This window comes from Manis javanica, chromosome 4, assembly GCF_040802235.1.
Source record: "Manis javanica isolate MJ-LG chromosome 4, MJ_LKY, whole genome shotgun sequence".
NCBI lineage: Eukaryota > Metazoa > Chordata > Mammalia > Pholidota > Manidae > Manis > Manis javanica.
In genome coordinates this window covers 8,129,572-8,154,761 of record NC_133159.1, presented here as the reverse complement: position 1 = coordinate 8,154,761, position 25,190 = coordinate 8,129,572, and the positions used below count along the sequence as shown (strand labels likewise).

At 52.6% G+C, this 25,190-nt stretch overlaps 1 protein-coding gene and 1 long non-coding RNA gene across 3 annotated transcripts in view; both read left to right on the top strand.

Annotated features, from left to right (window-relative positions):
* Positions 1-1,884: 1,884 nt before the first annotated feature.
* LOC118968650 (uncharacterized) lies at positions 1,885-10,274 on the top strand. The gene is made up of 3 exons (XR_005056420.2): positions 1,885-2,054; positions 7,696-7,794; positions 8,713-10,274. It is a non-coding gene; the product is annotated as an uncharacterized lncRNA (long non-coding RNA).
* A 10,503-nt stretch (positions 10,275-20,777) lies between these two features.
* CASZ1 (castor zinc finger 1) overlaps positions 20,778-25,190 on the top strand; it is a 144,222-nt gene continuing 139,809 nt past the window's right edge. For both annotated transcript variants that reach the window (XM_073233178.1, XM_073233181.1), the window contains exon 1: positions 20,778-21,324. The gene's annotated coding sequence lies outside the window, so the exon portion shown is untranslated. The remainder of the gene's footprint in view (positions 21,325-25,190) is intronic.

Genomic DNA, 25,190 nt, shown 5'->3' with positions numbered 1-25,190 from the left:
TATTGGGATGATGCACCAGGTTTATCCTGCAACTTTGCCCCCAAATGGGGCAATAATCTCAATGAGGAGACAGCACCCCGAGCTGGAGAAGCCCTCAGAGTCAGCCCCTGAAGGGCAGAGGGCTTTGTGATTTCTGTTTGCTGTCGAGTCACCAGCCCCCAGAACAGGGCTTGGCACGTAGTAGGTGTCAGTAAACATGCACTGAATGAATGAATTGATGAGGTTGTCTGGGAAGGCCTGCCGAAGGAAGGGAAGTCCCGGCTGACATTGCAGGGCAAGGAGGTGGGGAGAGAGGAGACACGCTCTCTGGTCAGATGCAACAGCATATGCGAAGGGCTTGAGGCCAGAGGAGCCCAGAGTGTTAGAAGGCAAATGCCGCTGGAAAGTGTTCAGGGGGACTTGGTGAGGTGGGGGCCGTTCACCCAGTTCCTTTCCTTTCTAACTGTGTGATCTTGGATTAGTTATTGGTCCTCTCTGAGCCTCAGTTTCCTGGGTGGTCAAGTGGGATAATAAAAGGGTCTACCTCATCAGGAGTTGGGAGGTCCTGGGACTCAATGCACAAATACTCAGTGGCTATAGTAATAACACTGATAATTTAATTAAAAATAATAGTAATATTACTACTAAAAATAATTATTCCCACTACCACCAAGAGGCTCTGGTTTTCATTTTACACCATGCCCCCCTTGCCCCGTCCCAGAGCCAGGCCAAGCTATAGCCCGGGGTGCCCCTTCCTGTCCCCACCCCCTTGAAGGTCGGGCCTCCCCAAGGTTATCTCTGTTTTTCTCTGGATTCTGTGAAGTCGCACAGGTCACACTCTGGGGCTGAAAAGTGTTGCTTTTTATAGCCTTCTCTGATGGCAAGGAATGTCTGTGGGGCCCATCCTGGGGAGTCCTGTCCCCTGGGGCACCCTGCGCCCTAGGCAGAGATGCCTCCAGGGACTGGGGGGTCCCACAGCCACACCAGCCTGACACCCCAGCAGTCAGGGCCATTCTAGGCCAGGCACCCACTCCTGCCGAGTGTCAAAGGAGTGGAGGCTGGCCAAGAAGGCAAAAGTGCCCTGGACACAGAACCAGGAGTCCCCAGTCCCAGCTCTGATCTGGGGCAAGTCACTCCGCATTTAGGCTTCAGTTTCCCCATCTGTAAAATGGAACTATTAGGCCTCGCCTGCCTTCCATGGCAGTGAAGGCTCGGGGGCTTTGGAGAGAATGGGGTAGAGGGTCAGCAGGTCCCCTGGCCAGGCCCCCGTGATGACAGGAGGGAGAGGGAAAGGGACAAAGGAAAATGCCAGCACAATGGTGCCAGGAGCCTCAGTTACTGTTTCAAAGTACTTGGCAGGAGGAGGGAGGAGCGTCCCCAGGCGGCAGTGACGCCACCTCCCTCGCCTCATTCAGCCTGCACCCTGAGCCTTGGAGTAAGCACAGCCATCAGCATGGTCTAAAGTGAGGGAAACTGAGGCTGGCAGAGCTGAGGTGGTTCACCCAAGGTCACCCAGCTTGCAGGTGGGAGCTGGGGTTTGCACCATTTTAGCAGGTGGTCCCCGGAGATGGCTGGCAGTGGAGACCAGGTCGGGGCTGTGTCCCTGTGCAGGAGTTCTTAGCTGGTAAAGCCCATGCCCCTCATTCCACCTGGCAGGGAACTGGCAGCTCACTCACCAGTCTCTGGGGTCCCTGTCTCTCCAGGGAGGGGCTTGGCCAGGGGTCCTGGGGGGTCCTGACCAGAGAGCTTGCTCAGCAGGACCAGTGCTGCACTTTGCTTCTCCCCACCCCCTGCCCCGCCTCTGCCTCCCCTTCCCTTCTTTTAATCTGGTTCTTATCAAGGATGATAACATTCAGCAGTAATAAAACCCGAGTCCACTTTCTACCAGCTGATTGCCCCCACACCCTGATTCCGCGATACAGAAGCCAGTGTCCCGTGCAGGCCCGAGGCCTGAGGAGACCGCCGCACAGGCACCTCTGCCCCTACGCCAGGGGCGGCTCCGGGCACCTCCATCAGCCCCACCCTGGCTCACTTCCAGCACAGCCTGTGGGGAGAGGATGCAGCCTCCCATCTCCGTAAGTATCTCAAAGCCACCTCCTTTTACCCAGGACCCGCAGAAAGGACCCAAGCCCGACCTGTGGCATCCCTCAGTCCATCCCTTGCGCCAAACAACAGTGAGCAACAGCTGCCACGGCCCGAACACCTGCTTTGTGGTAGGCTCTTTGGCAAGTGTTATCAGGCATTTTCTCAATGAATCATGAAAAATAGGTATTATTCTCATCCCTATTTTATTTGGAGATGAAAACTAGGCTCAGAGAGGTCAAGTTGCTTGCCTAAGGTCACACAGCTGGTTAGGGGCACAGTGTGGATTTGAACTCAACACTGCTGAACTCCAGGGTCCAGACTCGCCTCTTACCTGTGCCCTGCTAGGTGGCGAGCACTTGCCAAGCAAGATCCCACCCTCACACAGCTTAGGTGCTCCCGCCCCAAGGGACCTTGCTCATTCCCCCTGTGCTTCGAAGTTTGAGGTGGTAGGGCTGAGAGTCGGGGTTCCTGCTGCAGCTCACACCTGGGCTAGCTGCCAGGGCCGAGCTGGGGTGCCTGCACCCCACGAGGACCTTTGTCCCTTTAATAGGTCCTCCTTGGTACAGGATGTCCCAGGGCAGAGGGCGCAGCCTGAGTGCCAGGCCTGGGCAAGCCCTGCCCAGGGCACTCCCCATGCTCTGGGGCTTGGGGGAGGGCACCCATGTCTTTAACTGCAGGCACTGGTTTCCCTGTGCACAAGAACTGGGGTTCCCAGTCACCCTCAGCCAGAGCAGGACTTGGGGGTCCCAGACATGGTGGTGGCTGGCTGGGCAGCCTGGACCTTGCCTAAATCTAATTCACAGGCAGGACCCTCCCCCAGGGTTTGTCCTGATGCCCCCCAGCCACCCCACCATTCTCAGCTCCACACCCCTAGCTCCTCCCAGTTCTATCCTAGCCCCCACCATGCCTGGGACGTATCCGCTCTCCTCCCTACCTTGACTTTTGAGCTTCCACAGTATTCAAGGCCCTGTTCCTGGCACCTCCCCCAGGAAGTCCTTTCTGACTCTTGCAGACCAAAGCAGCCTCCTATTCCCACCCAGAACTGGCAAAGCTCTCATGTAGAACATCGCAGCATCCTTCAGTTCAACCCATGTTGACTGAGCATCTCATATTCTCTAAGCTCTGTGCTGTGTTCTATGGGTTAGGAGGAGAGAAGAATTATGAACACACAGTCCCAGCCTGTGGTTGCTCTCTGGCCTGTGAGGGAGGCAGGTCACCTTATGCCTTTCCACAGCACTTTTCTAAATAGCATGAATCTTTATTGTCCAGGCTCCCTGGTCTCTTGTCCTAAGGGGTACAGGCACCCTAGGCTCAGTCCTGGCACTCAGCTCATAGTAGGTGCTCAGTAAATACTTGTTGGGGGAAGAATGGATTGAATAAATGAATGAGCTAGTACCTGTGGGTTTACTTCATTCCCTCTCCTTGACTCCAAGGTCCTCGAGGGCAGCAACCAGGTGGTCCTATGTTGAGGAGAAGCAGGGGTTTCTGGGTTTCTGGTAGCTTTGAGGAGGAACACGTAACCAGGGCTAAGACAGGTGCCCAGGGAAGTGCTATCTCTTTTGAGATCCAACAGTTGAGGGGTAGGAGCAGAAAGCGGGCAGGAAGAGCAATCCCAGGAATGCCATGCCGTGATCTTAGCCTCTGGGGACCCTCGAGGCTGGTTCCGTCCTGTCTTTGGCTTCCAGATGGGAGCACCAAGGCCCAGAACCAGAGAGAGGCTTGCCTGAGTTTGAGACCAAGCAAGGGTGCGAATCCAGGCCAGGGTGCCCCCTCCCTCCCACGGAGCAGGGAAGGGTGGTGGGCACCTATGAGGGCAGGGGTCCATCAGGAGGCACTTGCTCAGGCCACAGGCAGTTTTAAGTGGTCCTGGAAAGACCAGGGCATTTAGAGTGGTCCAGAACTGGGGGTGAGGATGAAAAGAATCGTTCTAAGGAACGGGGTGGGGAACAGCTGGAGCGCCAGGTTCAAGTGTAACACAGAATCTCAAGCCCACTGAGTCTCCAACCCCAGGGTGACACCTGCCAGCCTGAGGTGGTGCGTGTAAAACTGACTCCAAAGTAAAAATGTTATTATTCCAATTACAGGTGGTAATAGCAGTGGCCACCCTCTGTCAAGCACCCGTTCTGTGCCCGGCTCTGCCTCAGTGAGCCCTTGTGATAATCCAGGAGACGGTTATGTTATTACCCCATCTTACAGATGAACAGAGACACAGATCGGTGACATAATTTATGTGACATCTGTGAGTGAGAGAGTCAGGATTTGGATTGGAAAGGCCTGAGCCCAGAGCCATCTTGTCACACCAGGGGGCTGACCTCGGTTATGCCAAGCTGAGACTCAGAGAGGCCTGTGTTCCTGCTCTGCCATTCAGTGACCTTGAGCCAGTGATTCCACCTCTAAACCTGTTTCCTCCCCAGAACACGGAGGTGAGGACGAGCTGCCCTCACGGGGTGGCTGTGAAGACAGGAGGTGACGCATTTAAAGTGCCTGGATCACAGAGGGGGCTCCAGGGCCTCAGCCCAGCAGCCAGCCTGGCCTTGCTTGGCCTCTGTCAGATGTCTGCACACACCCCTGGGCACATTCAGTCTCTGCCCCACGCCCATTTGCATGCCAAGCTGCCAGCCTTGGCAGGTGAGCCAGGCCCGCCTTCCGCCCTCCCCGGCCTCTGTGTGGTGGGGGAAAGGGCTGGGGCCCTGGAGCTGCTCACATGGGCCTGGCCGCATGGCAGAGTCCTGCCAGGGCTCCTGCCTCCTCCTGGCCGGGGCTGGGGCTGGGGGAAGTGGGCATTGGGCACAAAGGGCAGCCATGCCTTCTAAGAACCCAAGAGTTCTGGAAAAAGAGGCAAAGCCACCTTCTTCTCCAGCCCACTTCCTCAGCCCTCAATCAAGGTGCTCAATGAGCAAACACACATTTAAAGAGAGAGCCCATTTCTGGGGAGACTGGCTCCCCTGAGATACCAAGCAGCGATTCCCTCTCTCACTCCCCTGATTGATTTTGGTTTTGATGTGGACTGTGAGCCCTCACTTCCTCATCTGTAAAATGGGGGTGAGACCCCCTTCCTGGAGCATTGCAAGGCTTCAGGTAAAGCACATGGGGAGACAGCTGGTTCAGCTGAACCAAATACTCTCTTGCGTCACTCAACGCCCAGTCTGAACTTCCTCCCTTGAGCACCTGGGGAGACTGAGGACCTGCTCCCAAGCTCTTGGGGCAGAGGTGGGGAACAGACCCTGGGCGTCCCCACTCCTGCCTCTGCCTGTCTCAGAGGTGGCGGCACTGAAATACCGTCTCCTCTCCCAAGGGCCCAGAGGAATTTGGACAGCAAAGAAAAAACAAGCCCCAGCCTAATGTTTTTCATTTTTGTCCTGAACAATGCTGTTTCTGGGCTGATTGTTAAGCAAATATTGCAGGAGGCGGGCCTCATAGCTGACGCAGGCTGGGGATATTATCAGAGCCACAGTCCCAGGGCCCAGGGCCCTGCCACCCACACCTTCTGCCCAGGATTCTAGGTCCCCCTGTCAGTCCTGCCCACACCTAGCCACCTCTGGGGAGGGGATTCAGGGCTCCCTTCTGAGGGAGGCCTGACCTGGGGGAAGGCGTTAGGGAGGGCAGTTCCCACCGACAGCACTGTGTCTCCACGGCCCCCTCCATCATCCTTAGGGCAACAGGGAGTTTGACTGACTGTCCTACTTTGCTCTAGACTGTGGGGTTTCTCATAACAGGGAACTCTCGGTGCTAAAATTGGGACAGTCTCAAGCAAACCAGGGTGACTGGTCACCCTACAGGGTTCAAAGGATTGAGTCAGGTAGGAAGATCCCTTAGATGATGATGATTCTACTACTGCAACCATTACTTAAGTGATTGCTGTGTGCCAGGCACCCCACAAGGTGTTTTACATGCACCACCTCACTTATCCCCACAACAGGCCTGTAGGGAACCGTGAACCCCATTTTACAGCTGAGAAAACTGAGGCTCAGAAACTGGCACACGATCGTGCAGCTAGGAAGGGGTAGAGCAGAAAGTCAAACCCAGCTGGGTTGCAAAGCCCGAGCTTTCCATTACTGTCTGTCCCATCTGGGAGACTGACCTGGACCAGCACAGATGGTAAGACCAAGGTCAAGAGAGGTGGAGAAGGAGAGCCCAGCCCTAACCAGTGGCCTCTCAGTACAGCCCACTTTAGGGTATCCCTGCTTAGCAGTATTGGGAGGCCCAGTTGCCCCTTGGCCTGGCCCCTGAAAAATACATTCCAGCTGCTTCGGGGGAATAAGATATACTTCTCTCTTGTCTAAAGGACCCCAAGAACTGCTCCAGATATGAGGAGTCAGTGTGGCCCCTGGAATCTCCACTTCTCTAGAGAGCCCGTGGCACAGTCAGGCAAATTCACAGGGGCAGGGCCACATCCAGGGCTCTGGCTGTGGCAGGGCCCCAGAACCCCAGGCCCCCACAGGTTTCTGAGGACTGGAAGGCAAGGAACAAGAGCTGGTCCCTTTATCTTAAGGCTGGGCCTGGGGCTGCCCATGCATGCCCTGCCCCTTTGTCCCCTGAGTTGACTGCAGCTGTGGCCCCACTGCAGCGAGGGCGCTGGCGCTCACTCCGGGGTCTGTTGGAGGTTTCCTCCAGCGGCTGGTGGCTGCGGGTACAGCTCACTAATTAATTAGCGCTTAAGTACTTAGCATCCTCCTGCATCGTGTCAAACGAGGATTTGAGTCTTAATTCCCTGTGTAGGTAACGGTGTGAGTGTGCCTGGGAGAGCGGTCAGGACTTAAAAAGAAACTCTACCTCCGGCTTGGATGCCGCTGGGGACAGTAACACTGCAGAGGCAGAGAGAGGTCTGTGGGGGCTGAGCTCCCAGATCCCCATACCCTCAGCCCTCCATTCACTCATCCAGCACGGCATGGAGGAGTGACAGCACTGGCTCTGTAGCTGGACTGACTGGATTCAGCTCCCAGCCCACTGCCTGCTACCTGGGTGTTCCTGGGGTTGCTGAATTCCCTTGGGTCTAGATTTGTGGGTACAGAGGGTGTAGAACGTGGCTGGCACATGGTAGGACCCCAATAAATAGAACTAGTCTCTGTGTATTCACTGTCTCTTGGTTATGTTTTTATCTATCCCACAAACATTTATCAAATGTCTACTATGTACCTGCCGGGCACAGGCCTTGGGGCTGGGGGCACAGAACTGAGAAAGTCTTACCACCTCCTAAGCCTTGGTCTGAGCATCATGAAATGGGGATAGTGACCGACTATCTCAAAGAGGCACAGTTAAATGAGATGCCAAAAGTCAAAGCCCTTAGCCCAGAGCCTGCCACGGGCTGAGCCCCACGAACTGCTGGGCATCACCGAACTGGGCTGGGAGCTGCAGGGCAGGTCAGATTGCCCTGCCTCCATGGCTCATGGCTCAGCATTGCTCACAGGACCCACCTGGAAAGGCAGCTCCATCCTTCGGTGGCTGGAGTCATGCTGGGTTTGAGGCAGGGCTGCTGGGACTGCTTGGGGTGGGGTGGGGCCCATTCAGTGCCAGGACTCAGGAACACTGGGTGAGAGTCTCAGTGGGTCCTTGTAGGAGGAGTCACGGGGCAGGCAAAGCCAAATTTGTTCCTTCTTTTCCTAATGCTCTTGTCTTGTTCATCCTCCCCAGTGTCACCCTGAAATGCGGGCCTCCAGAGATGGGCAGTGTCCACTATTGCTGTCACAGAAGTGGCATCAGTGGGGTCTCTAGCAAAACCTCTTCTGAATGGTGGGTCTCCCTGGGGGCATCTCAGCCCCACAGAGTGCCAGCTGACCAGTCAAGGGTGTGGGAGAAGTTCCCAGGCTGCACCTGTGTAAGTGATACCTGTAAAAGGTATCACGGAGGAGTGAGTGAGGGCTGGGGTGTGGGCAGACAGGGGATGGGGAGAGGAAGGTGCTGGGCATCAAGTCTGAGGTTTGGTCTCTTAGATCAGCTGTATGGCTCAGCTCTGGGACCTGGGGAAAGACATGCTACCTGGCTGAGTTTTGATTTTCTCATGCGAAATGAGGATCTGCCAGGAGACAGTGTCTCTGGTTGAGTACTCTGCGAATTGATAATACGTCATACAACTGCAGGGATTGGGCTATTTAGGAATATTTGGTTATTTAGGATATTCAGGAACTAAAACTGGCTAATGGTCCTACAGAAGCCTTTATCTGCTATAGGAAACTTTACAGGCAAACCTAAATCCTGCTGTACTCCCTATGATCCTAACACTGAATTTTGCTCATAATAAAAATACATGTCATTTATGTAGGACCTACTATGTACCAGGCACTGTGCTAAGTATGGGGCATTCCTTATGTCTCATCATAAGAAACTCCTGACAGCAGACCCACAAGATGGGCACTTTTTCTCCTCTTACAGATGAGGAATTTCAGGATTAGCTCGGTTAAGTCTCTTGCCTAAGTTCTCTCAGGTGTTAAGTTGTAGAGCCAAGATTCAAACCCAGATCAACAGCATGGGACACTCAATAAATGTTTGTTGAGTGAGTAAATGAACAAACGAATATGTGGTTCCAGGAAAATCGTTGGTTGGAGAGAGTGAGTCCCTCTTCTTTTTTAGTGAAGCCATAAAGGCAGAGGGAATGAGGAAAGAGTCCCCGTGCCTTTTGTCAGTCTTGAACTGTTACCTATTATTGCACAGAGCTCCAGAAGATGAAAAGAAATGAGAAAGAAAGAAAGAAATCAACAAACAAAATCCCAGCCCAGAAGGAAGAGTGCAGTTCCGTGGACCAATCGGGTGCTCACTGCTATCTATGGGATGGCTGCTGGTGCCGCAGGAGCTGGGGATACAGTCCTGGACAGACCAGACATTGTCCCGACATTGCGGTGCTTATGGCAACTGGCATGGAGCTGGACTTGAAGCATGAGGGCTTCATGGAAAGAAACACATCTGGGGGCAGCAGTTTGGGAAGTGGGGGCCACCTAGACCTCACCCCTTTATATACCTACTCTACTCGGTGAAGTGAAGAGTTTGAGAACCAGAGCACCGTCCAGTCACACTGCCTGGCGTTCACAGTAGACCCAGAGCCTTCAAAAAATTAGATGGAGACAAAATGGAAGGCATGAGAGTGAAAGAACTAAAGTCATAAGAGAGCCTGCAATCTGCTCCTTGACCCAAATGATAACTCAGGCCCACTGAGCACTCCCTCTGGGCCAGGCACAGTGCTAAGACCTTTGCATACTTTATCTCACTTGGTCCTCACAACAGCTCCACTTGACAAATGAAAAACTGAGGCTCAGAGAGGTCACCTTGAGCAAGATCAGGCTTCAAGTAAGTGGCAGAGCTGGGACTCGGTGCCACAGGTGTGTGATGGTGGACACCAAACAGACAGTGTACACTCTACTGCCCTGGCCGCAAAAGACTTTCCTGTAGACTGCTTTCACGCAGAGTGGTGGCATGGGAGAAGTAGGGACAGGGCAGGGGGCAGCCCCCAGGCTGGTAGCTGGGGTTCTGTCTGCAAGGCTGCCTTAGCATGCACGGCCCCAGCCACAAGGCAAGCAGAAGGAAGGAGAGCCACTGAAACAGAAAAGCTTTGCAACTCGCTGGGCTCCGAGTTAACGAGAAGCTTGGGAAGCCTCTCTAAACGTTCCTAGTGATGTCCCTGCGGGAGCTAGTTCATGTATTTTAAGAAAGAAAAAAAGAAATCATTAGGGAGTTAGGACCACGGAGAGGCCATAAATGTAAAATATTGGTGGTTCGACAGTGCACCCCTATCAGCCGCAAGCAGAGTTCATCTTGACAAGCCAGAACCCTGTCCAAGAAATAAATCATTTTGTTTTCCTCAGATGGCTCGCTGTGAATCTTCCCAGGGTGTCTGCTCCAAATTTTAACTTACCCACCTTGCTTGGGACTGAGGAAGACTGGCTGCCCTGAGCCAGGACAGAATATAGTGTTAGCGGGATTATGGTGGAAACTGGGCCCCGGGTGGAAGCCTCAGCCACCTCTGGACTGGGGCATCCCAGAGACCCCAGCTCTCCGGACTATCCCCAAGCCCCCCGTCACTTTGGTGGCCAGCACCCATAGTCGCACACCAAAGGCACTTCACCTACTGGGCATTCCGGGGAAGGGACGTCTGCTCCTTTGGCACCTTTTAGGTTCTTTGTGGGTGCTCGTTGGTGGCAGTAACAAATAAATTCTCTGGGCCCTGAGCAGGACCACCTCTGTCCCTCGGTCTGATTGGTGTCGTGTTCCCCCTTTGTCCCTTGCTCCCCTCAGCCAAAGAGATGCTAATCTTTTTATTCCCTCCTTCTTCTGTTGAGCCATATAGAGAATCCGGGTGAGGGGACTTACAGATATTTAGGACTCACTGGCCCTGCCAGCTCAGATCAGATCAAAGTCGGTTTCAGCTCAGGCCTGGACCCAGGGACTGAGACAGAGGGTCCAACGCTGGAGGAGATTCCAAGATCCCACCCCAGCCCCCAGTCCCCACATCCAGGGTGACTTCCAACAAACCACCTGACCCCTACCCACCCACCCCCCTTCCCAGCTGGGAGACAGGGAGGGTGACATTGAGCGCAGGCTCTGGGGCGTCCTAAGGGTTAACTAATTAATGGTCGGAAAGTGCTTTGAAAAAATAAAGTGCTGGATAATGGGAAGGGCAATTATGTTGGGAGAAACTCCTAATTTGGCTGGAATTGATGTTAATGATAAAGTATCTGAAACATGTAGCAAGCAAGCGTGATTGTATTTTATATGACAGAGAGAGACACTCACACGCAGGGGACATGGAGAGCAGTTAATTTGGTTAAATAAAGTGCAAGATAAAAGAACGGGGACGCTGAGGACTCGTGTTTATCTGAACTTGGTGTAAGACTCTGGAATTAGATCGGGCCCTTTGGCTCTTATTTATTTGTTTGTGATGGAAGTGAATGGGGGAGTGCCAGGTTTATGGCTCAGGAAGAAGCCATGGAAAGCAGGCTCTGAGCAGGAGGCCCCCCCCGAGCAGGCACAGGCTGAACTACCAGGAAGGAGCCAAGGACTCCGAGGGTCAAGGTGGGAGGACATGCCCTCACACCCCATGTTGGAGGCAGAAGCCTTTGCCCACAGGAGCTGCGGGAGCAGAGGGCAGGGCTCAGAGGGCAACCAGTGCAGCTCTGTGACCTTCCAGAGGGAGAAACTGAGACCAGGAGGAGGAAGAGGGAGAGGGGGTACTAACCCATATAGGAGCCAGCGTCCGTGGAGCACCTCCCTTTGCCAGGCCCTGCAATGATCCCACTTAATCCTCAAAGCAAACCTGTGGGTAGGCACCTTTTCCACCCCCATTTTACAGAGGGTGAAATGGAAGGTCAGAGAGGTAAAGCGATGTGCCCGAGGTCACACAGCCAGGAAATGGTGGAGCAAGGGTTGGGGCTTAGGCAGCCTGGCTCTGGGAGTAAAACTCTCTGTGACTTTTGGCTAATCAAACACTCTTGATATTCACAGCTCTGCTCTCCTCCCCTAGTTCTGCAGAAGCAGGGAACCAGGACAAGGAAGTGGGGAGACGTCTAGCCCTGTCCAGTGAGGACTCCAGGGCCTCCTGGCCTGGGACCCTCTTGGGAGGGTTTGAGGCATGGTTTGGGGCCCAGGGGGACAGAATGAGGTTGCCCAGGGAAGAGCAGCAGCCTTGGTTTCTGGAAGGTCTGTGAGGTCCCCACAGGTCCAGATTAGTATTCAGTATTTATAATATTTCCATAATGGTAAAACAAAAGAAAACAAGCAGAGAGAATGCATTTTTAATCACCAATCATTTCTCTTTGTTTGTTGTGAATGAACAGCGAGGTGAAATAGTATTTCATAATCACCCCATTCGAATTTTCCTCCCCACAAAGCACCGAGAAATCTCTAAATAAAATAAATAAACAAGCCAAGACCTTAAAATAAATTCCAGAGGGCAGAGTGCTACGTGTGGGTTATCGCAGCTGTGGGGAGGCAGGGACTGGGAGGTGGGGAAGGGAGAACAAAGGGACAGGGGCCTTGTCAGTTACCTGGAATCGGTCACCCACCCAGGTCTAGGCAACCCACAGGCAGGTTAAGGAAAGTGGAGCAGTGGTTTAAAGGTCCAAAGGGTGGGATGGGCTGAGGAAGACTCCCCACTTCATTTCTCCTTCCTTATTCTTCCAGAATCTTCTGGTCCTCATCTTCTTAGTACAAACTAAAGGACCTCCTGTCCTCTTCCCTGTTGGAGCTTGATGGTGTCCCAACCCAAAAGGCTACCCGTCCAGGGAATCTTCTCTGTACGGTGTCTGCCTGTCCTCTGAGCCACTCCAACCCTCTCAACTGATAATGCAAGAAACTCTAGCAAAGAAGGAATGGAAAGGACATAACCAAGACACCCCACTGAGCACTTACAGAGCTGGACCTGGCACTCCTGTCAGGTAACCCTCACCTACATGCACTTATCACTAGGTGTCTTTGAGAATCCTCCCATGCCAATGAATTTGCTTCACAGGCTGTTCCTGATATTTTGTTTTGTGCTTCTCAATATTCCCAGACCCTCAGGTTCTAGCAAGGTGCCTGGCACACGGGGGCACTCACCAGATGTTTGCTGAATATATGGATGTGTCAGAACCAACAAGAGGCTACAGTTGATTTGGTCCCCTCATTGGCCATCAGTTGTCCCTAGATTGACAATGTCAATCACAGTGTAGCTTAGTAAACATCTGGGGTCCTGGTGCCTTGAAATTATGTCTCCAGTGATTTCCTGAATGACCTTAGGGGGGAAAAAAATCACTTTTTAGTAATTCAGAACCTTTCCGTGTAGAAATTTGAGGTAGAGCTCTAGGTCCAGAGAGACCCTCATTTTCAAATGAGTCCCGTGGTGGCCAAGGGCACTGGCCTGGGGTGAGAGGACCTGGGCTCTGCTCCCACTCTGCCGCTAACTTATTGCACAGCCACAAGTAAGTAAGTGGCTTTCTTTCTCTGGGCCTCCATTTCCTACCCAGAAATGTTCTCTATTAAATATTCGAGGCTCTGGGACTGACTGCTTCTATGTGGACAGCTCAGCCACATAGAACTCATAGTGTGGGAGAACTCCACCACCGGAGTTTTGCAGTCCGGGGAGCCCCTCTCCCCTGCCCGCTTCCATGTTTAGGAGCACCACTCAGCCACCCCCAGCCCTTCCCCTGGTCAGGCAGCTGGAACAGGGTAGCTCAAAGCATCAGGACATTCTCAAATGTTCTGGCTATAGCCAAGGCCCACACTCCCTCTGAATCCTATTGAAAAAATAATAAAAAAGTAATTACTTTGTCATTACTGAACACTGGTTTGTCTTTTTTTTTTCCTTAAGCCATGACCATAAATAACTGGCCCATTACCCTTCAGAGTGGACACACACATCCCTAGAGGGCCCGCCTCCTCATGTATGCCGGTTCTCCCCCCGCACCACCATGCCCTGGTGGCGCACATCTACACATGTGTGCGCATCGCACAGAGATGCTGCTCACTCACCTGGCATTTTCTAAGCTTTCTGCTAGATGCTAGGAACAATGATAACAACACTTACTATGTGTCAATCCAGGTTAGTGCTTTCCGTGAATTATCTCAATTTTTCTGACGCTGCCAGGCAGATACTGATTTTGTTACCATTTTACAGATGTGGACACTGAGGCTGAGGGACGTCAGGAAATTGCCATGGTCAAGCTGTTAGTAAATAGGCAGAGCTGGGATTTGAAACCATCTGCCCCAATCCTGAAATTCAATACACTGATTATTTAGACACAGATTTAAAAACCACATACACACATAGTCTGCTGGGAGAAGATCATTATAATACAGTGTAATGAGTGCTGTGACAGAGGAAACAAGGGGGCTATGGGAGCCCAAATAGAAACAGCTAACCCAGTTTGGGGCAAGGGGACATCAGGGAAGACTCCCTGGAGGAGGTGGTACCTGCTTTGGTCTTAATGGGTGAGTGGAAGGAGGACAAGTAAAGAAGGCGAGAAAAGGCCTCCAGGGCAGAGGGGACAGCCTGGACAAAGGTCTGGAGGTGAGACGCAGCAGGGTACATTGGAGCTCTAAGCAGCAACCTGTGACTGGAGAAGAGGGTGTGTCAACGCGCGCCGGAGGGTGTTGAGAGGAAAGGCTGGAGAGGTGGGCAGGGCCAGCGTGCACATCCGGGCCAGGCTGGCACAGGGGGCAGCCCTCCCCCACCCACAGTCAGCTACCCAGCACTCCTGGCCCTGTGACACGAGGGCACCTCATCAGCAAAACAGCTCTTTCTTGCCTGGCCGGCCAGCCCCACCCTCTGTGAGACACAGAGCCTCAGGAGGGGGCCGGCCCTGCACAGGTGCCAGTCGGAGGCAGCACGGCCACTTCCGGAGCCTCGCAGCAGGCTCCTTTGGCCCGTAGCCTTGCCACGCCAACCTCAGGCAGGATTGCCTCCAGGGACAGAGGCAGCACAGCCAGAACTACTCCATTTTGCTGCTGTCCTCAGAGGGCTGTGCTGATTTCAGATCTGGGCGACGTGGGGAGGAAGGAGGAAGGGGCAGGCCTGAGACAGGGGCCCACGAGGCTGTGGCAGGAAACACAGGCCACAGGAGTGTGGCTTTTGCTCCGAGGACAGGGGGTCCCTTTGGCTTCTTCATCACTGGCTTTCCCCTCCTCAGCAGGGCACTGGCGCCACCCTCCTTGACAGGCCTGGGAGGGGTTAGGTGGCGCGGTGCATCTGTGGGTAAGAGGTGATGTCAGCAGCCAGTCCTGCCCCTCACCTGTACACTGTATTCAGGCGTCTGCTGACAGCATGAGCACAATTTTCCAGTGTGTGAACAGAACACAGCCATACCTACATAGACCTAAACCCTCCCTTAGAGGGACACATAGTCCCACACCTGCGTGTGCATGCACACTCGCACGCACATGCATGCATGCACACACACACACACACTCTCTTACAGATAAAATCAGACACACACCTCACCACTTGACCTATCTCATCTACACATATCCTCGAACGGCCCAGGTCTCAAATGTGCCCAAAGAAGATATACCTGGTGGGTTTCATTTAAATTCACGCTTTAAATATTTTAAGTTCAATTCACACCCAATGCATGGCTCTCAGATTGGATTATAGTTTTCTCTTTTAATTTTTCTACATTATGTTTATATTTGTATTTCTCTGTGTTTTCTGAACTGTTAGCATTGAATGCCAATTAAGTCTTTTTTTTATTTTTGAAATTTCAAACTATTTTTTTTTAAGTTAGATGGTTCAAAGGATATTAAAGCTGGAAAGGACCAAAGAGATTGGAGACCCTGGAACTAGGGAACATTTCCTAAAAGGAAAAAATTAGTCACCTGCAATTCTTCTTGTTACCAGGCAGAGCTACACATAAATACCAAAAAAGTACATTAATTAAAACAAACCAGAAAAGGAAAAGGTTGAGCCAGAGAGCAAAACAGCCTATCTCTTGATTGGAGCTCAGGCAGAGAAAAATGAAAGCAGGTACAAAGTGTGTGGGTCCTGAGCTTGAAAAACAGGTAGTATTTATGGCATAGAAATCCCCAAGGCTTCTCTGTCGAGAGAGGTTTCTAGAAGTTGTGGGCGGAGAGGTAGGAGGAAGCAGGAGCTCATCTCTGTTGAGGCTGAAAGACTGAGATAGACCCCATGCCTCCAGCCCCAAGAGCTGAGCAGATGCCCAAGAAGCCTGGGCTCAGGTAGACATTCTGGAAGCCCCCAAGAACCTGAGAAAGGGCTATGCTCTCCGCTCCGGGTTCTGCCCTTATCTTTGCCTGAGCTTGTGGATATGACCGAGGCCGCTCAAACCTTGAAACAGCCCCTGCTTGTGGCCAGCACAGTTCTAATAAGGATTCATTACTAGAATCACAGACTCCTTCACCCATTAAATTAACAGGGGTTAAAAAAGAGGCAGAGAGAGAGAGAGAGAGAGAGAGAGAGAGAGAGAGAGAGAGAGAGAGAGAGAGAGAGAGAGAGAGAGAGAGAGAAAGTGAATACCAAAGGTTGGAGGAGATGGGCTTACTTGTACCCTGCCAGTGGAAGGGCAAATTCACACAGCCTTCTGGGGAGGGGGCATTTTGGCAATGGGAATCAAAAGCTTTGAAACATATACATACTCTTAGAGTCAACAATTCCACTTTAAAGAATGTGTGATTATTTATGGACAAGGGTATTCATTAGAGTTATTTATAATAATGAAGAGAATTGGAAATGAGTTCTATATTCAAAATTTCCAATGGTGAGGGGCTGGTTAAGTAAATTATGATCAAACTCCACAATACAGGCATTAAAAATCATGGTGTAGAAGTATATTTAATGATGTGAAAGAATGTTCCTGCTATGTATACATGGCAGGCTAAAAAAAAAAACAACCAGTATGTTCAGTGTGATTCTGATTTTATAAAACACAAAACAAACCAACAAAAAACCTAGACTGGCAGGAAATACACCAACACACATCAACAGTGATTATTCCTCGGTGGTGGGAATACAGATGATGTAAATTTTCTTCTTCCTGTGTATCTGTATTTTCTGAATTTTCTATACTAGACACGTATTATGTATATAGTCAGAAACAAATAATCATGTGCTTTGCAAAACGAAGGAGGGAATTTCAGGGTGGAAGGACTTGTCAAGTTCATTGGATGGGATTAGGGAACCAAGCTTAGCTTTTGGGAAGAAGCCCCTCTCCCCTTCTTCCTTCCCAGGACTCCCGAAGGAGACGTTCGTAAATAAAAGAAATGCACTCACCCTTTTTTTAAAAATTACAGCCTGCCCAGTAATCACCATTTGTTTAATTATTTAGTCACTAAGCATCTAGTAAGCTCCTATTGTGATGCTAGCACCTTGCTAGGTCCAGTGTACCTGAAAAACACAGACCTTGCCCAAGGAGAACTTCACAACCGGGAGCAGCTTAGGAAAAAAGGGAAACAAACACAGTCTGTAATTTTTTTCATTAAAAAAATAGTGACATTTTAGCAATGTTTATTGAGCACTTACTGTGTACAAAATCTGGTGCTCAGTCCTCGATTCCTGTGGTTCCCTTTATCTTTTGCTAAATTGAAATAAGATTTACAGTTAAAGGGCCAACTTGTCCTTCTTCCCGCCTCCTCCCACAATGCACTCACATTCAAATTCCATCTTTTCCTGAGCTGAGAGTGAACCTAAAAACGTGTGCTGCACTGCGCTAAGTGGGGCAGTCAGGCTTTTATCACCTCCCTGCCCAAGTAGTTGGTCCAGGCGGTGAAAAGCACGGGCTCTGGAGTCAGATCATCCAGCTCAGTCTCAGGGATTATTCTCTGTGCCTTGGTTTCTCATCTGTATAATGGGTATATTCACAATAGTAACCACCTCACACAGTTGTGAGGGTCTAAGAAGATAATACGAATGCTTAGCACCATGCCTGGCACCTAATGACCACTCAGTAAATAACTTCAATTGACGTATGACTAGGTGTTGCTTTCCGTCACTGCAGAAGGCCAGAAACCAAAAAACTGTGACCAGGAAGTGTGCTGTGATTACTTTCAAGGCTTTCCCAATTACACAAACTGAGACAGACTTCAATTTATTTGTTCAACAATTAATCACTGAGATCCTGCTGGGTGCCGGGCACTGTGCTTGGCTTCTTGGCTTCTGCCATCAAAGCACAGACCCTACCCTCAGGATGAGCTCAGAGTCTAGTGAGGAGGGCAGAGGGCTCTTCCTTGGAGATGGACATGGGAAAACCTCCCAATCATGTGCCACTTGGAGACAGGGGGGATAAATAGGTGACCTCAATAGGGTCCTCAACTGCCCGCCTCCCCTCCCGCCTATGCAGCCTCCTCTGTTGGGGGCATAGATCATCAGAGCCATCTATATCCCCAGTGTCGACCCCAGGCCATATGCCAGAGAGTAGAAAACTCATCAAAGCCACCGTGTCAGCGTGGCAACTCCTGGCTTGTGCCAGCTCCTCCTCCCTCCCCCACACTTTGTCCTAGCTGCTTTCTCCTACATCACAGAACCCCCAAAGGCAGACCATGTGGCTCATTTTGATCCAGTGCCTAACTCACAGAGAGTGAAGGCCTACTGTGTGCCAGGCACTGTTTGAGGTGATGAGAGAATGAAGGGATCCAGAACAAAGTCCCCACCTCCACAGGGCTCCCCTTCTAGCAGGGGTAGCTGGATGGGAAAAGTGGGAGTGAATGAAGAAGCCAAATCATTGCAGACACTCAAACTAGGTAAAGTGATAGAGAGGCTGGGAGCTACTTTAGGGAGAAAGCGTCTCTGAGGAGGTGTCACATGAGCAGAGACTTGAATGATATCAAGGAAGCAGCCACAAAAAGGGCATTCTAAGCAGAGGCAACAAGTGCAAAGGCCCTGAGGTAGCACCAAGCTTGGTGTTTTCCAGGACAGCAAAAAGTTAGTGTGTCAGGAGCAATGTAACGCAGGGGAAGGTGGAGGGAGGTGAGGTCCAGGGGCGGGTGGGGGCCAGATCTGGCAGTCCTTGGGGAAAAATTTGTTTTATTTTAGGGAAAGTTCAGGAAATGCTAAAATAAAGCAATTGAGGAAAAGAGCATTTGATTTTCCCTGCAAGGGAGTAGAGATGGGGAGCAAGACACTGGGAGGCTTAAGAGACCAGAGGTTACTTTTTGGGTGTGGTGTTCTCTCCTGGCACCTTGCTTTGTTTTCATTATTTTTTGTTTTTGAGTTTGGGGTAGAAAGGAAGAGAAGCCTTCTCTTTCCACATCATCCACTGCCTTCCTCTCTCCTCCCAGCCTTACCACTGTCTCCAGCTTCCCCCTCCCCAGATGAGCTTTCTTCTGAGGAGGTAGAAAGACTCCTTGGGGATGGGAGAACTGTGAAGCATCTGAGAAAATGGAGGGAAGAATAAATGTTTTAATAACAGTTTGGTGGGTGAGATGTGACTGTCGGGGTCTGAGGGGGGAAGGGAGGAAAGGGGGGAAGGGAGAGACTAACTCCTATGCCAGCTCCTCATTCATTTTTGGCTCCCAAGCTCGGCAAACACTTGCTAAATGAATGAGTGAGTGCAGGACTGTTGCTGGAGGAAGAAAAGGACAGAGGCGAAGAAGGAAGGGAGAGAGGACAGGAAGGAATGAGAAGTCGAGGGAGCACTGGATGTCCCAAGGAGCAATGACAATTACTGGCATTTATCGATCACTATCTTGGCCCAGGCACTTTTTCTGCATTAACTCATTTTAGCCTGCAACAAGCCCAGGCGGCAGTACTACTATTGTCCCCATTTTACTGTTGAGGAGATTGAGGTACAGAGAGGTCAAATGCCTTCCTCAAGGTTACCCAGCTGAGGAGTGGTGGGGGTCTTACCCCAAAGCCCATGCTGTTTACCAGTTCTTTATTCCACTCAGAGTGGAATGAGCCCCCAGTCAAAAGTTAGAAGACCTATCTCGCCACTTCTGTCATTACCACTCACTGTGCCTCAGTTTCTCCTTTGTCAGTAATAGCAGGACTGGGCTTGAGATCTTTGGGGCTGTGCATTCTGCTTAGTCACCAGGCACAAGGGTCTTACGGGTGGCAGGCCAGTAGACAACTACTGGGAACCAAGGATGCCTTTGAGGGTAGGGGTGGTTATGGAGAGAAATGTGTCAGTGGTACATGGGGACAATAAATTATTGATGTGTGAGGTTTCCTGCTAATTATGGGGACACAGAGGTGAGAAAACTTAGTGAACCTGGAAGATGTGTCTCATCCCCAAATCTGGCCTTCCTATGCAGACAAATCTTGAACTGATTCCCACACCCATTCCAGGTAGTAAGAAGATAAACTCGTTTTGAGTTGGTTCCTTCCCAACCAGTCGAGCATCTAAGGGGCATGGGATGGTTGCACCTTCTCCCCCAAAATCTAGAGGCTTTATCAGGGAACAGGGCAAATCTTGGCCACCTTGGGGTCAGAGGACCATAGAGTTCCCAGTCTTTATCTATTTATTAATTAATTTCCAGCTTAAGGCAGGGCATGGAATGCATCCCAGCAGATGTCTGTCTTGGGCAATTACCATAGGGGACTTGTGGTCACTTTCAGTCCTGAGAGGCTTTGCTGAAACCTTGCAGATAAGGCCCTAAAGTCTATCAGCCTGCAAAAATGTTTACCAGTCTGTGGCATTTCCTCCTAGCTTAATGCATTCGGTTGAACACTTCTCAAAATTGTAGGTCATACTTCGCATTTTTATCCATTTATTCCATGAATGTTTAGCTATTTAGTTTACTATTGTGACCAATTTCTCACTTATCTCACCATCTGAGTGTTTCCCCATTTCTTGAAGGTCTGACGTTGCTCTTCCATCCTGTCCTTGTTCAGAAGGGAAAACAGGTACAGTGACTAGCTCAGTCCTAGTATGGGGGTGGCCTGGCAGAGAAAGGCAGGTCCAGAGCCACTAGTTTGAAGGCTGCTGCTGACTTCGAGGCTCAGCCCCCTGAGGCCACCTCATACCACCTGGGAAGTGGGTCACATGGGAAAAGGAGAAAAGGGCCATTTCTCGGGTGGAATTTGAAGGTCTGCTCAAGGAGGCCCTCCTCTATCACCCCTGGAGGGGGGAAATTAACTCTCCCAAGATACTATTCCATTGCCTTGTTTTATTTTCTTCATGGATCCTTTCTCTGAAATAATTTTATTCATTTGTTTTAACGTTCATTATCTGCACCCCCACCCCCTCCCCCAGGTTCATTCTTCATAGCCTGTCTTGCTCACTTAAGGATTTATTTCTTGCACAATGGGTTGAATGAAAATCTCCCTTGCAAAGAGTAAGTGCAAAGCAGATATCAAACTGAGAACATCACGTTCCTTGGGATTCGACAATTCTAACTTGCAGAAAAGAGCTAGTTCAGTTCATCAGTGGAAAAGTGGGAAGCATATAGGCTCTCGGGGTTCAGAACAGGTGAAATGTAACCCACTCCTGCCCCTTCTCTCTTGTCCCCCAGCCTGAGCCCCGCTCAGCTGAGGAATGTAGAAAGCTGCTCCAGCTGCAAAAGGGCGCCGCGCGCTCAGATGCTCCTCCGCAGGCCGCGTCTAGCCGCGCGCAAGCCGAGTTCGGCCGGGGAAGTGGGTGGGAAGAAGCCGGGAGGGGAAGGTCTGGGGGTGTGAGGGTGGAGCGGAGCCCGGCCCCGCGATCCGGCCCGCGTTTTGCATGCCACCCACTCGCCCGCTCGGCCGCGGAGAATTCCATAATCACAGCGGGCGAGAGCGGAGACTGGGAGCGAAAAATCCGGGATCCGGCAACTTTGGGCAGCGCATGCGCGCCCGCGGCGCTCCATCCCAAACACACACACATTTTTCCCCCGGACTTGGAAAGTCACCCAAAGCCGCCCCAAGTGCAGGTAAGAGACTCGGCGCTCCCTCAGCCGCGGCCCCCTCACGCCCCTCAGCTCCGCTGGCCTCCCGGGGTGCTTCCCCGCCTCGCCCCCTGTCCCGGTGCAGTCCCCCCACCCCCGGGGCTGCTGCTTGCAGCGGGGAGCGGGCGAGCGAGCGAGTAAGCGAGCGAGCCAGCCAGCCAGCCAGCCAGCCTGCGCGCAGCGGCTGCCACCCAACTCCGGCAGTGCGGGAGGCAGGGGACACGGAGGGCTGGCACCCGGGCGCGGGGCGGCGCGTCGCCCGCCGCGGCCACCGGAATGCCCAGCGCGCGGCTCCGGGGGAGGGGAGGGCCGCTGCTCCTGGGGGTCACTTACTCCAGCTGAGGGGGCGGCGGGGTAGAGGAGAAGAGGGGGAGGTGCCAGGCGCGAGTGCAGGACTTTGCAAATAGGGTGGGGGTGCCCCCCGCGCTGCGGGCTCCTGGCGGAGGTGGGGGGGGCAGGTGCCCGCCAATACCGGGTAATCATTCCTTCTCCTACGTACCCCCCACCCTCAGCTACAGGGGTTCGTGCGCTTTACAGAGCAGAGAAGGAGGCCAGGGTGAGGGGCGCCTGGGGTGACTTTGCAAGACTTTGCCCAAGGGAAGGGGTGGGTGGGGAACCCCTCCAGTGGGTGGGGAACCCCTCCAGCCGACTCTTGCGCCCGTTTACCAGAGTGTAGGTTCTACCGGCAGAGGTAGGCAGTGTTCACTTGGGCGCTGGGTGCCAAGGGGTGCCTCTGGGTGGGAAAACGAAGGCAAGAGGTTGCTTGGCTGGGGGGAGCGGTACCCCCTTTTTCATTTGTGCCTGGGAAGTTTGTCTCAAGCGCGCTGCTCCGACGCGGCAAGTGGCGCTCCTCACAGCCCTCGACCCCCACCCCAGCCTCTGCTGGTGCAGGGCTGGCAGTGCTGGACACCGGGAGCTGGGGCATCGGCTCAGGGCCATGCGGCTGTCGGCAGGAGCCCGCTCGTGTCCCAGGAAAAGTTCGGGGGAGTTGCCGCGGTTGTTTGCGCTGGGAAAGAAGTTGCTCCCGGGGATGTGGGACGCTGGGCTGGCGGGCGGGCGGGCAGGCGGGTGGAGCGGTGCGCTCCCAAGGGTCTCGGCCGCGGTGAGAGAGGGTCTGGCGGGGTCTGTGCCCCGGGAGTGGGATGAGGCTGACCTCGGCGCTCAGCAGCTGGGGAAGGGGAGCGCAGAATCCAGGAGCGAACGGCCGAAATAGGCACCAGGAGGAGGACAGAGAGAAGGGTGGCTTGTGGGGGCGTCGGGGGACACCGAAGGGGGGAGGCACAGGCTACTCGGTCACTTGGGGTCGCGCTTCAGGGCAGAGGAGCGCGTGGTAGCTGGTAGAGGAGTGTCGGGGAGCGGGGCTCCCGGGGACGCGCGGGAATGGGGGATCCGGCCTGACGGACGGTCGGGGAGCTCCCGGGGTAGGGGGCCGGGTCGTGCGCCCGGGGTGAGCCGGCCAGGCGGAGCGGCGGCCGGTTTATTTTTACTCGGTGGCATTTGCAGAATGTGCAGCTGATGGCCGTCGGCCGCCAGGAAGTTTTGCTTTCTGTTCTTTCTCTCTTTCCGAAGCCAGCGCGGCCAGGAGCGGGCGGGCCGGGGAGCTGGGCCTGAGAGGGCAGGGGGCTGCCACTGGGGTGCCAAGGTGCGAGCAGGGGCGCGCTGGGGTGGTGGGCAGGGGCTGCCCCGGCGCAGGCGACGAGCGGGTGCTGGGCCGCTGCGGAGCATTTGGGTGAATGTCTGTCCCCAGCGTTGGAAGCTCCTCGACGAGGGGAACAGGTGTATGCGCCGTCAATCACGGCGGGAGGGACACTTTGGGGGCGTAGATTAAGATAATAATAATAGATTTTTCTCTAGGGGTGGGCGCAGATTCTTCTAACAAGTCATCCCCGACCCGGGTCCGGAATTGGGGGAGGAGAGGAGTGCCGAGGGAGACAGGGGGCTGCTTCTCCCTACACACAAGTTACTGCTGACCCAGTCTCAGCTTGGGAAGCGGGCTCTGGGTGCGGCGAGGACCTCCTTCCAGTCACCCTGGAAAGGGTGCGGGTGCGGTTGTGGGTGTGTGTGATTTGTCCACCAGGGAAGCAGCGAAAACACCCCTCCAACGAGCCTGAAGCTCCCCTAAACCCGGCTGGATCAAGGGGCGACTGGGTTTATGCGTCGCTGCCCCTGCGGAGTACGGGGGCACGATCCTCTGAGTGTGTGGTTGTCCCGCCAAGACTCGGCACACTCAAGGAGATGGGGGCGGCGAGGGGAAAAGGCCAGGGTAGTCGCCGAACAAAGTTGGTAAATTTAGGACGCCTCTAAGCTGGTAGAAGCGTGCAATGAGAGCGCACGAGGGCACTGGGAAACAGGTCACCGGGTACACTGGTGCGGGACCCCCCCCACACCAGCCCACCCCACGGTGCGCGCGCGCACACACACACACACGCACACGCACACGCACACGTCGCGGTTCTAAAGGGAGCTGTCCGGGCTGAGCAGGAGCAGCTGCGCCGGGCGTGGTGAGGGGGGTAGTTGGTCCCCGGGGGCTGCGCCCGGGCTGCGCTCCACGTGCCCAGAGGGGGCGCTGGGCCGTTCGGCGCCCGAGCGCAAAGCTCCGGGTTTGCGCCCTGGTGGCGGCCAGGAGGTGCGTCCCGGGCGGCGTCGTATCCCGCGCCATCTCTGACGACTCGCGCTGCTTGCCCTGACGCCCAGCCGCTTTCCCACTTCCCAAACTTCGGTTTTCTGGTTTGCCCCTCACTCGAGCTCTCAGACCCTTTTCTGGGCGGAGTGTGAACTTTTCCCTTCCCTACAGCGACCACCTTCTCCTTCCTCGGAATCCAGCGAACTGGAGAGATTGACCTCCCCCTCCCCATCGTGTTAGCCACCTTAGAGGCGCTTAACGAGAGTTTATGGGGAATATTGTTGAACTTCAGTAATCAGGTTTCCAGCGATCTTATGCCTTCTGTTTAATTTATTAGACTAGTTATTTATTCTGTTGATGATAATCTGTTGCTGGTTTCTATGGAGATGTTAAACTGATCTCTTTCAGAAATCAAACTCCATATGCACTAAAACGTTTAAAGGGGCAGTGCCCCTCTCTCTCTCTCTCTCTCTCTCTCTCTCTCTCTCTCTCTCTCTCTCTTTTGGTTTTGTGTTTTAGACTTTGCACCTTGCAGAGACTTCGCGTCTTTTCTCTGAGTCTCAGTGCATTATATTTCCTTCTTACGAAGGAGAAGAGCCCGGAGACTCACGCTTTGTGGCAAGTACAGCTTATTATGGCTAGAAGGAAGCAAAGGCTTTGATCCCTAAATTGCATCATCATTTAAAACAGATCATTTCACCACCACCCCCTTCTTCCCCATCATATAAGAGCAAAATTCTTTCAAGATCAAAGAGTCCAATCTAAAAAAAAAAAAAACTATTGTTAAAAAAATAGGAAGTCAGTCAAATGTGAACCTCTCCTTTATATCTGTTCCCCTTGTGTTTAAAGAATTTTTTAAATAAGAAAAACAAAACTTGTAGCTCAGCTAATTTTTCATACTTACTAATAGTTTATCTTGCTCCCCCCCCCTTTTTTTTAATTTAAAAGAAGTTCAAAGTTAGATTTCTCTGCCTGTGGGGGTTGAGGTATATTTGCTTCTCTTTTAGATCCTGACCATCTGTTTTCAGAAAATTAGCCTCTGGGAAGAGGGGAAAGTTTTCACTAAAACTTAATGGACTGTTTTAATTTTTTTTTAATGCACCCAAATATTTTACAGTTCCAGTTTTCTTACTTTTTAGAGGAATATCAGTAACTTCTGTTGGGTGTGTAAGAGCACATAACTTTTTTCCCCTTTTCTCTTCCTCTCCTTGGGTATTTTTCTGTAGAC